The sequence below is a fragment of the Pinus tabuliformis genome, chromosome 8 (genome assembly GCF_031772625.1).
Source record: "Pinus tabuliformis cultivar Carrire ecotype Pingquan chromosome 8, CPIR1, whole genome shotgun sequence".
Lineage (NCBI taxonomy): Eukaryota > Viridiplantae > Streptophyta > Pinopsida > Pinales > Pinaceae > Pinus > Pinus tabuliformis.
In genome coordinates, this window is record NC_142294.1 from 46,607,021 (window position 1) to 46,618,184 (window position 11,164).

Here is an 11,164-nt window from a genome sequence, read left to right on the forward strand (position 1 = left end):
CTTTGAAACAAGTGACACTGACACAGAGGAACCTATTAAAATGGCTGAGGAAGGAGATGGATCAGTACCAAATCAAGGATGAAGAGATGAAGAAGAGTCAACCTTTAAGTTTCCTATTCAAGAACCACAAGAAGATGATGAGATAAAAATGAAAAACATACCTCCATCCGTGCTACCAAACTTTTATGGCATGGCTTCAGAAGACCCAGACTCATTCTTGTTCGAGTTTGACATTGTATGTTGAACATATGGCTACACAGATGATGCCCATAGGCTTAGACTCTTCCCAGCGACATTAAAGGCATCAGCCTTAAAATGGTTCATGGGGCTTGGTGAACATGCGATAACTGATTAGGATGGCATGAGAAGAATATTTCTAAAGAAATATCAACCTTATTGTAGATCAAAAGATTCCAAAGATGATATCTTTAGAATGAACCAACAAGAGGATGAAACCTTAGAGGAATACTTAGAATGGTTTGTCTACAAGTTACAAAAATCCAAACACTGAACTATGCCTCTTGATTTGATTCACACAATATTCTTGAAAGGCATCTAAGAGGAACACATGGAAGATCTTAATTTGATGGGAAAAGGTGACATTTCTAGCTTACCTTTTGAAGAAATCATTGAATTATGCGAAAAGTATTCAAGGATCAAAGCTAATATTGGAAAAAGAACATTGTCACCCAAAGTCACAAAATCTGCTTCAGCAAGTGTCACAAGGGCCGAAATAGGGAATCTATTAGAAGAATTTAAAACAGATCTGTTAAGCACCTTAGGAAACCAAATTGACACTCTAAAAGCTAAGAAGAAACAAGAAGATGAAGATCATATAATGGCTATCTTCTGCCCAAAATGCCGGAAGAAACATGCCTTAAAAGACTGCCCATTAGAAAACATCCTTGAGTTTGTGCCTTCTGTACTGAAAATCATGATATATTTAGTTGTTCTAAAGTTAAGGTTTTGCAAAACTGTAATATGGCAGCTAATGTAGAGATGGAAAATGTATATTATATGGGCACAAAGAGACCATGGCAGCCAAGACCAGCACCTCAAGGTGTGTTTCCAAATCAGGATTTGCAATTTCCTGTAAATTATCAAATGTATGCTCAGAATTCTTGGAATATACCCATGCCATGGCAGCACCAAAATCACCCACAGCAACAATGGAGGCCATCTCAACAATAATCTCAATCATATCATACATATCCTCAATCATACCAACCATATTCGTAGCCATATCAACAATATCATCAGCCATACTTGTCACATCCTCAATCATATCAGCAGTACCCTCAGCAGCAAGTTGTTTACCAACCTCAACCTCAACCTACTCAACAAGCACTGCCTGCTCCTCCACCAATAAATCCACCACAATTGCAATTTCCATCTAACTCACAACCTCCCAGACCTACTCAAATACCTGCTCAAACTGTCCCAAATCCAAATAACAGAGCAGAGAGGCCAGCCTACAATGTAGAAGAGGGAACCTCATATCCCACACTACCCTTGCAAAATATCAACTTGAGGTCTGGTAAGGTACTCCATAAAGATTCTCCAACAACTGATAAACAAGAAGAAAACACAGAAAATGAAAACAAAATGACAAATCAAAGAAAACTAAACGATGACACCAAAGATAAACAAATGCAACCATTGCATCCACCTTTTCCAGACCGATTGGTCGAAATGAAACTTCCAATTTCTATACCACAGTTTGATGTTTTAGATGAGCTCAAGAATGTCTATATAAAAATTCTGCTACTGCAAGACATAAAAGACATTCCCATATATACTAAAGCAATCAAAGAAATGTGCCTTAAGAAGCCCACTAGGAAAAGGATTGATCCACAAACCATTCATGTTATAGGACATTTAGCTGGCCTTATGACAAATACTATCTCAATGGAAAATTATGTTGATCCTGGTATCCCCAGAGTTACTACAATCATTAACAACATACAATCATGACTCTTGAAACCATGAGAACACTCTAGCTCATAAATTTGCAACACACAACGATTGTTCTAGAACTAGCTGATAAGTCTAAAGTGATTCCTGAAGGGATTTTGGAGGACATAATTGTTTCACTAGACTCTTGGGAGTATCCAGTGGACTTATTAGTTCTTCAACCCAAATCCAATTTAGGAGGGCACCCTATCATCCTTGGTAGACCATGGTTAGCGACTGTTGATGCATTCATAGGATGTCAATTGGGCAACATGATCATTTCACGAGGAACTGAAAGAAAACAACTCACTCTTTATCCATCAGCACAATCACCAGCAGTAGCACACAATTTATGGCTTAATGATAAATACAATGATAAAGAAGAAGTACAATCTATTTTTAGCATCGACCAAATCTAAGATTTTCAAGAACAAAATAATAATGATTTGGTAGAATTGTTCCTTTCTCAATCTGATATCTCCGAAAATTTGAGAAACGACCAATATCATGCTGCAAATGTGCTTTTAGCCCAAAATTTTCAAGAAACATGTACCATTCAATCTTTGCAAACAAAATTTCATGATATTTTTCCCGTTCAATCCAACACAAACACACAAAGTCATATCATAGAGATTAGTCCAGGGACAACTCTGAACATTGGCAATCACCTAGACTCATCTCAGCAAGAGAAATTGATTCAACTATTGAGAAAATACCAGAAAGCATTTGCTTGGGACTACACCGATATGCATGGGATTCACCCCAACACATGCACTCACCATATTTATACTGATAGTACTATCAAACCAGTGAGGCAACCGCAGAGAAGAATGAACCCCATGCTCCAGGATATTGTCAGAGAAGAATTGCAAAAACTGTTGAGAGTTAATTTTATATATCCTATTTCTGACAGTCAGTGGGTATCCCCATTGGTAATAGTGCCCAAGAAAAATGGTAAGTGGCGAATTTGTGTTGATTACAAACAATTGAACAAAGCAACGCTCAAAGATTATTTCCTACTACCATTTATTGACCAAGTGTTAGACACATTAGCTGGGAAATCATCATTATCTTTTCTTGATGGTTTCAGTGGCTACAACCATATCAGGATAGCCTCAGAAGACCAAGACAAAACCACATTCACTTGTCCTTGGGGCACTTATGCTTATAATGTTTTGCCATTTGGACTTTGCAATGCTCCAACTACATTTTAGAGAGCCGTATTAGCTATTTTCGCTGATTTAGTTCATGATTGTGTTGAAGTTTACATGGATGATTTTTCAGTGTACGACAATTCATTTGAACATGCATTAGAGAACCTTGAAAGAGTTTTGAAAAGATGTATCGAAGCTAATCTATCCCTGAGCAATGAAAAGTGCTTTATGATGTTAAACGAGGGGATAGTATTAGGCCACTATATTTCTTTTCAAGGCATTAAAGTTGATCCAGCAAAAATCCAGATCATTGTTGATTTGCCAATTCCAAAGAATCAAAGAGAGGTAAGAAGTTTCCTTGGGTATGCAAGCTATTATAGAAGGTTTATTGAACATTTTAGTAAAATATCTTTACCTTTGTTTAAGCTTCTAACAAAAGACGTACTTTTCAACTGGAATGAGAATTTCTAGCAAGCATTAGAAACACTCAAAAAGAAGTTATCAACCGCACCAGTCTTAAGAGGGCCTAACTGGAGCCTACCGTTTCATATCTTTACAGATGCATCTGACACTGTGGTAGGTGCCTCATTAGGCCAAAAAGAGGAATCTTGTAATTATGCCATTTATTTCATTAGCAAAAATCTAACACCTGCAGAATTAAACTACACAGTCACAGAAAAGGAAACACTCGCCATCATATATGCTGTGAATAAATTCCGACATTATATAACTACTTATGAAGTCTTTGTACATACTGACCATTCTGCCATTAGACATTTAATGAATAAACCAATAACTAGTGGCAGAGTTACCAAATGGTTATTATTGTTACAGGAATTTAACATCACAGTGTTAGATAGACTAGGTAAAGAGAATCAGGTGGCAGATTTTCTTTCTAGACTGCAAAATCTAGGTGAGACTGTTCCGGTTGAAGATTCTTTTCTAGATGAAAATTTATTTGAAATTTCCATAGTGAATCCTTGGTATGCTGACTTGGCCAATTATTTGTCTACAGGGAGGACACCTCCATACTTTACTCCAAAGGAAAAGAAGAGACTAGTCAAACAAAGTGCTCGATACTCATGGATTAATGGCGATTTATTTTACACTGGTTATGATATGATTATTAGACGATGTGTAAGAAATGATGAGATAATTGATATTTTAAAATCTTTCCATGATGAACCGTGTGGTGGGAATTTTGTAGCTAAGTGAACAACATACAAAATTCTTAGTCTTGGATACTACTCGCCATCCATTTTTAAGGATTCCAAGAAGTATGTGAAGAGTTGTGATAGCTGCCAAAGAATGGGCAGGCCAACAGCTACAGATGAGATGCCACTTCAGCCCCAAGTACACATAGAGCCATTTGAAAAATGAGCTTTATACTTTATAGGACCCATTAACCCAACCTCCAATGGTAAGAAGTACATCTTAGTATGTACTGATTACGTAACAAAATGGGCTGAAGCAAAAGCACTAGTTAGAGCCACCGAACAAACAATGGTAAACCTCCTTTTTGAAGAGATTTTTGTAAGGTATGGGGTACCAATGGAGATAGTGACTGATCAAGGTACTCAATTTACTTCAAATTTAGTGAAGGACATCACAGAAAAATACCAAATCAAGCACATAAGAAGTACACCTTACCATCCACAGGCCAATGGCCAGGTGGAGTCCACAAAAAAAACTTTGGAAGGGATTATCACTAAAAATGTGGCAATGAACAGAAAGAATTGGGAAGAGAAGCTCAAAGATGCACTCTGGGCTTATAGAATTATGTGGAAGAATACTACAGGATTTACACCATACTAGTTGGTGTATGGCAAAGAGGTAATGCTTCCTATTGAATTTCAAATACATACTTTTAAAATGGCTGCAGATTTGCAAATTGATTTGAAACAAGCACACCAAGAAAGAATTCAGCAGTTGAACTAGCTGGATGAAATAAGGCAGCAAGCAGAGCAAACAACATTCCTCATGCAAAAACAAAGGAAGCAGTGGCATGATGCACATATCAAGAAGAAACAGTTCAAGGAAGGAGACTGGACTTTACTCTTTGACTCTAAATTCAGAGATCATAAAGCCAAGTTTACTACACATTGGATGGGCCCATACGAAATCATTCAAGTCTATGACAATGGATCAGTCAAGCTCACCACTATTGATGGAGAAGGGCACTCCTTTACTGTCAATGGTCATCGCTTGAAACTATATAATAAGCCCATCAACAAGCAAAATTTTCTTCAAACTGTATCTCAACAGAGAGAGGTTGAGATATTGCAGCCTTCAGCGGCAGTATCTCTGCCTTAGTTCATTTCATTTCAATTTAGAAATTCAAAAAAAAAAAAAAAAAACAAAAAAAACAAAAAAAAACAAAACAAAACAAAATCTAAAAAAAAAAGAAGAAAAAAACACAAAAGAAATAATAATAATAATAATAATGGGTTAGATGTGAAAACCAGACTCTAGCACACTCTAACCCAGAATTCTTACTTGAAAACCAATTCGTTGGCAGGTAAGAATTCCTTTTCTTTTGTTTCCTCTTTGATTCATCAACTGAATAATGACTTGAGGACAAGTCAAAACTTTAGTGGGGTGGGGGGGAGAAGCATCAGCATTTTGTTTTCTTATCTCCTCATTGTAAATTCTCAAAGATTTCTTATCTCATCTCCTCATTGTAAATTTCCAAAGAGTTTGTTTCAATACTCCAGATTTCAATAAAGAAGTTGTTTTGTCCTTGTTTTATCTCAGAGGGACCTGTTTAAAAACATTATGCAGGGGGATTTGTTCTGTCCAGAAGACCATGTTACCAACACCAGCAGTAATGGGACCTGTTCAAGACACATAGAAGGGACCTATTAAGAGATTGTTACTTCAAGATTACTTCAACAAAGCTTCATCAAGTTTCAACAAGGATCCACAGGTTGCTGGTCACCAAGACTTCATCAAATACCAAAGATCAAGGAGCCTGTATACATATAGTTCTTTTCCAGATTCCAAAGAAGATGCATGAACATTTTCCAGATCTCAGAGGGACATGTTGCATTCAAATCTATTCCAGGGGGGCCCGCTAGTCCTACCTAGCATGCCAATGCAACGCTTGAACAACCAACAAAAGTGTAATGTATTCCTTGTTCTTAACATTTAAATTCTTAGATTAATTTTTAATGTTAAATTTAATAACTATGATTGTTATGATCAATTTCAGAGACACCCCCATACCTATCAGCCCTTATCCTATTGTTAATTCCTATCATCTCCTAATACTCCAGCCTATCTCATACTTATATGATTTCGTTAATCCCCTCTCATATCAACTTTTCAACCTATGTTACACCAATTAGACCCTACAACCATTCCAACATATCTATTTGGCCGGGTACCAACAGAAGCAGGACACGTGGTGAATTGTTTAAAAACCAAATGATATGCGGGCTTATTCATTGTGTTTGAAATGGCCGAATTATGACTTAACCACCTGACGAAGTAAAATGATGCAAACGACTACCTGAAATCATATCCCAGTACTTCATATATGCTTCTAGCGCTTCTATGATGGTATCCATATGACCCGTATAGCCATTCCTCTGTTTCAAAAGATGAATATGTTATGAATTGAGTTAAGCCAGTTATTTCATTATCATTCTCAATTATTCTATGTTAGCATTCGACTCCTGTGACTTCAACAGTAAGGACTGAAAGTAGAAAGCGCCACGAAAGGAAAATGCAGTCAATTGGGTTCGACCTCCACCATAATTACAACACAGTCAATCGAGCATCGCTTGGGTTACTAAAGGAGCTAGTGTTAAAGAGCCGAGGGCGCCACTAGGTCAGAAATATTGGGGTGGAAGACAAAAGGTAACAAATCAAAACTTCTTTGTTGAATTTGCAAAACATAAAAAAAGAAGAGTTAGAGCAAAACTCTCTGCCAAAATGACCAATAGGGTCGAGCCAAGCATATTCGACAGTTCCCAGTATCACAAAGACTGCATTTCAATTCTCAAAGAAATACAGTGGCTTCCCTTTTTAGAGAAGTTTCGTGGAAGTAATGAGGAGGTCACCAAACAATTCGCTTTTACATTCAACGTAGAGAAAGCTCTGATAGGTAATTTTTCATTCAGGGTTTCGGAAGACACCATAGCTCAGTCCCTAGGGATCAGCCCAGAAGGGGAGAAGTACTTCAAGACAAAGCAATTTAAAGAGAAGTCATGGACTCAATTTATGTCCAGATCAAGGGTTTCATCTGTCAATTGGAAGAAAGGCGTCCCAAGGAGCTAGCTGGTGCATCCCTGGGACAAGATGGTCTATATCATCTGTTATCACTAAAAATTCTGTTGTCAAAATTTCTCAGACTAGCTTAAGGACAAAGTGTTTTCGCAACGCATAAATCTTTTAGCAGTTTCGCAGCGCCACCTGTTTTAGTGATTTCATAGCAAAAAACACTGACTTTGCACTAATTGCGCTACGAAATGTGGAATTTTCTTGAATCCATAGCCAATATTTCGTAACCGACAAAGCACCATATCAGAAAGTCTACCTAGTAATTCTATTGGGTTTCTCTTTGGATCAACACCACCAGACAATCATGGGGAACAATGGCATCCTCAAAGCTTGCATCTTCTCCTCATGGATCATGTCTTGGCAGTGGCGGTTTTGCTGGAAGTAATTCACCAGTTGGTTCCATATCAAAGTTTGTTCATCCTTTTCAGCATCCAAGTCATGAACTTTTGTGTCAGTAAGTATGGGTAAAAAAAAATGGTCTGAGATTGCAAAGCATTGGAAGATACCGTGAAAGGTGGCACAACCCTCTAAATCCAACAATAAATAAAGATGCCCGGAGCTTAGAGGAAGAGTTGTTACTCATTCGTGCTCACCAAATATATGGGAACAAATGGGATGAATTGGCCAAGTTTCCTACCAGGAGGGACAGACAATGCAATAAAGAATCATTGGAACAGCTCAATAAAAAAGAGGCTGGATTCATATCTGGCATCTGGTCTTGTGAAACAGTTTCCTGGTTTGACTGTTCCAAAGCTTACAGTAGGGTCTGCCTCCTCAACAGGAGGGTCATTTAATGAAGTTCAAGGAGGAGCAGATTTGGAAGAAATATCTGAATGTAGTCAATAATCAACTTCTTCTCGTTGTCATTTATCTGGCTCAACTGCGGGGTCTTCTTCATCATCTGTGCAAATGGAACTTGAAAGATCAGAATTGTGAAAGAATCCATGCAGACCTAATGTAAGAGAAGCTGTGAATATATGTCAAAAGGCTGATGTGAAGGTTCGCATGGTGACTGGTGATAACATTTACACAACAAAAGCTCTTTCCAGGCCCTCAATGCTGGAAGGTGAGGCAACTGCTAGAGCCATCCGGTTTGTCAACACACCCCTGTATGTTGTCCATGTGATGAGCATTGATGCACTTGATGAAATCGTTAGGGCTCGTAAATCTGGTCAAAGGGTAATAGGAGAGCCAGTAGTTTCTGGTTTAGTCCTCGATGATTCTAAACTTTGGGATCCGGACTTCAGGATTGTTGCCCAATACGTGATGTGCCCACCAATAAGGCCGTCTGGACACAACCAAGCCCTTCAGGCTGCTCTTTCAACAGGGCTTTTACAGTTGGTAGGAACAGATCACTACTCATTCAACTCAACACAAAAAGAAGCTGGGTTAATTGATTTTCGAAAAATTCCAAACGGTGTAAATGGCATTGAAGAAAGGATGCACTGAATTTGGGATAAAATAGGGAACTCTGGTTCTTAATCACACGCAAGGATTCCAGGATTGTGCAGCTTATGCTAAATTAGAGCAGTAGTTAAGAAGCAAGGCCGATGAGTATTGGGATGAAAATTTCGATACTCTTGAACTGAGAGACAACAGCAAAGGGTACAAACCTGACCATGAATGGGTTCAGTGCAATAAATGTTGAAAATGGCGATTTCTGGATTCAAGTTACAACAGTGAAAATCTATCAAATGAATGGTTTTGTTATATGGCGCCTTTTAAAGGTTCCTGTAGTATCCTTGAACAAGCAATTGAACCTGGGGTAATTACAGTTGGTGCAAAACGGTCGAATGGTGGATTTATAACTTCGACAGCATCAAAACATTAAAAGAGCACGTGGTGACATGCAATCTTATGCAAAGATAGTTAATGATAGATATATTCGACATCTGGAACGTATGCATAGCTATTTGGATGCACCTAGCCGTCCTTATGGTGGAGTTTCTGGTTCAAAACGTCCATATTCTGCTCTGGATGATGTTCCTAGGTATACAGAACCAGATTTAAGGCACTCGAGGGCACGCCTAGACTACTACGTTAGTGCTGGTGCTCCGCTCTATGAAGGCACCGGTTATGGCCGGCTTGGCAGAGCGCCCCAATCAGGTTTCAGTGGTCAGCAATCTTATGGCTTATATGACACTCTTCAAGATGGCGCACTTGGAAGTGCGGCAGTGGAATTTATTCTCCAGGCTACGGCACCAGTTCTTTGCCAGGCAGGACTGATATTGGAGGTGTTCGTATTCTTCTCTGTATGAAAGCCGGAGATCAGGCAGTGGATATCTGTTAGGCCGTGGCTCAAGAGGATATTACTAGAATATGAGTTTTATGTCAAGAGGAACTAGTTGGCCTAGGCTGGAGTAGATCTATATGCCTCTAGATCAATTATTTGGGTATCTTGTGACCGGGCACAAGGAGAGATTATGCCTCATTGTATGGAGCTTCAACTATCTGCCTTGAGTGGCATCTTTTCCATACGAGATTTTATATCTCATGGCTATGACAGATATCTTAAGATTGCGATAAGGAGGTTAGAAGTATTCTTGCACAGCTGGGTTATGCGAAATCAGAGGATATTATTGGAAGAACAGATTTGCTAAGACCAAGGCGCATATCCCTCATGAAGAATCAACAACTGGATCTAAGTTATCTGCTTTCTAGTGTTGGACGACCAAAATGGAGCAGTACATCAAAGACCGACAAACAGGGGCCTATGTTTCAGGATAACGGAAAAGATGTGTCATGGAAAACAAGCATGGAGCATTAAAGGTTTATCACAACTATCTGAGCCAAACTCCAGATGTCAGAGAACGAAAAGGATTGAAGATCAAGGCTGTTATGGAGTTTAAGTCCTATTTAATTTAGAAGTCTAGAAGATTTAGTGGAATTAGAATTTTAACTGTTTCAGCGCTGTCAATTAGTAATCAGCTGTAATTATTAGTTAGTTAAAAGTTAGTAGGTGTCATCATAGGCAGTCATCGAGCTCCCCCTCATGCTGGAGGAGGAAGCTAGAATGAGATAGAATAAGCACTTTATAAATAGCTGAAACAGAGAGGGAGAAGGGGTTGGATGTTTTGATAGAGAACCAGTCCATTTTGGTTTATGTAAAACTTATTTCAGTAATGCAAATGATTGTTGTCTTATTCTCAGGATTCTCAATAGATCTTATTGTTCAAATGTATGGTGGTTTATTCTCTTACTGTTCCTTTACAGTCTTGTCATTGCATAATCACTTAGAACTCATGTATCATGCTCTGACTTCCAGTATGTTTTGGCAAACTGTGTTTTATGCAAGTTTTGTTTGAACAGTAGATGTAAAGAGCCCTGATTTCTATGAAAAGATGGTGTTTTTGTGTGCTGAGAGGTGTGAGACTCCATAAGCCCAATGGGAATCAATCTGATATTTGTCCAGCCAGCTTATTTTCATGTGTTTTTTGAAGAGTTAGCCATCTTTCCTTGTCAGTAGTCCATATTAATAATCTGTGAGAGAGCCCTCTCTGACTAAGGAGGCTAAGCCTTAGTCTAAAGCCTGGTCTAAAATAGTTACATAAAATCTTGCTGATTGGTAGCCTTCAGTGTGTGATTTTGTGATAACATTTTGGTGCGTCTGCCGGGAGTCTGAAGATTATTCATTCCCGAAAATCAATGGTTGAACTTCTGAAGGTAGCAGGAGCTCAGACATCAATTTGAGGCTGAAAAACTACCTTGGCGACTCCACACATCAAATAAGGAATTGGAAGGTGACTCCACTGCTAGAAGATCAGTAGCTTGAT

At 38.5% G+C, this 11,164-nt stretch overlaps 1 pseudogene; it reads left to right on the forward strand.

Moving 5' to 3' along the window:
* Window positions 1-8,396: 8,396 nt before the first annotated feature.
* On the forward strand, window positions 8,397-8,840 carry LOC149234064 (dihydropyrimidinase pseudogene; annotated as a pseudogene).
* The last annotated feature ends 2,324 nt before the right edge of the window (window positions 8,841-11,164 follow it).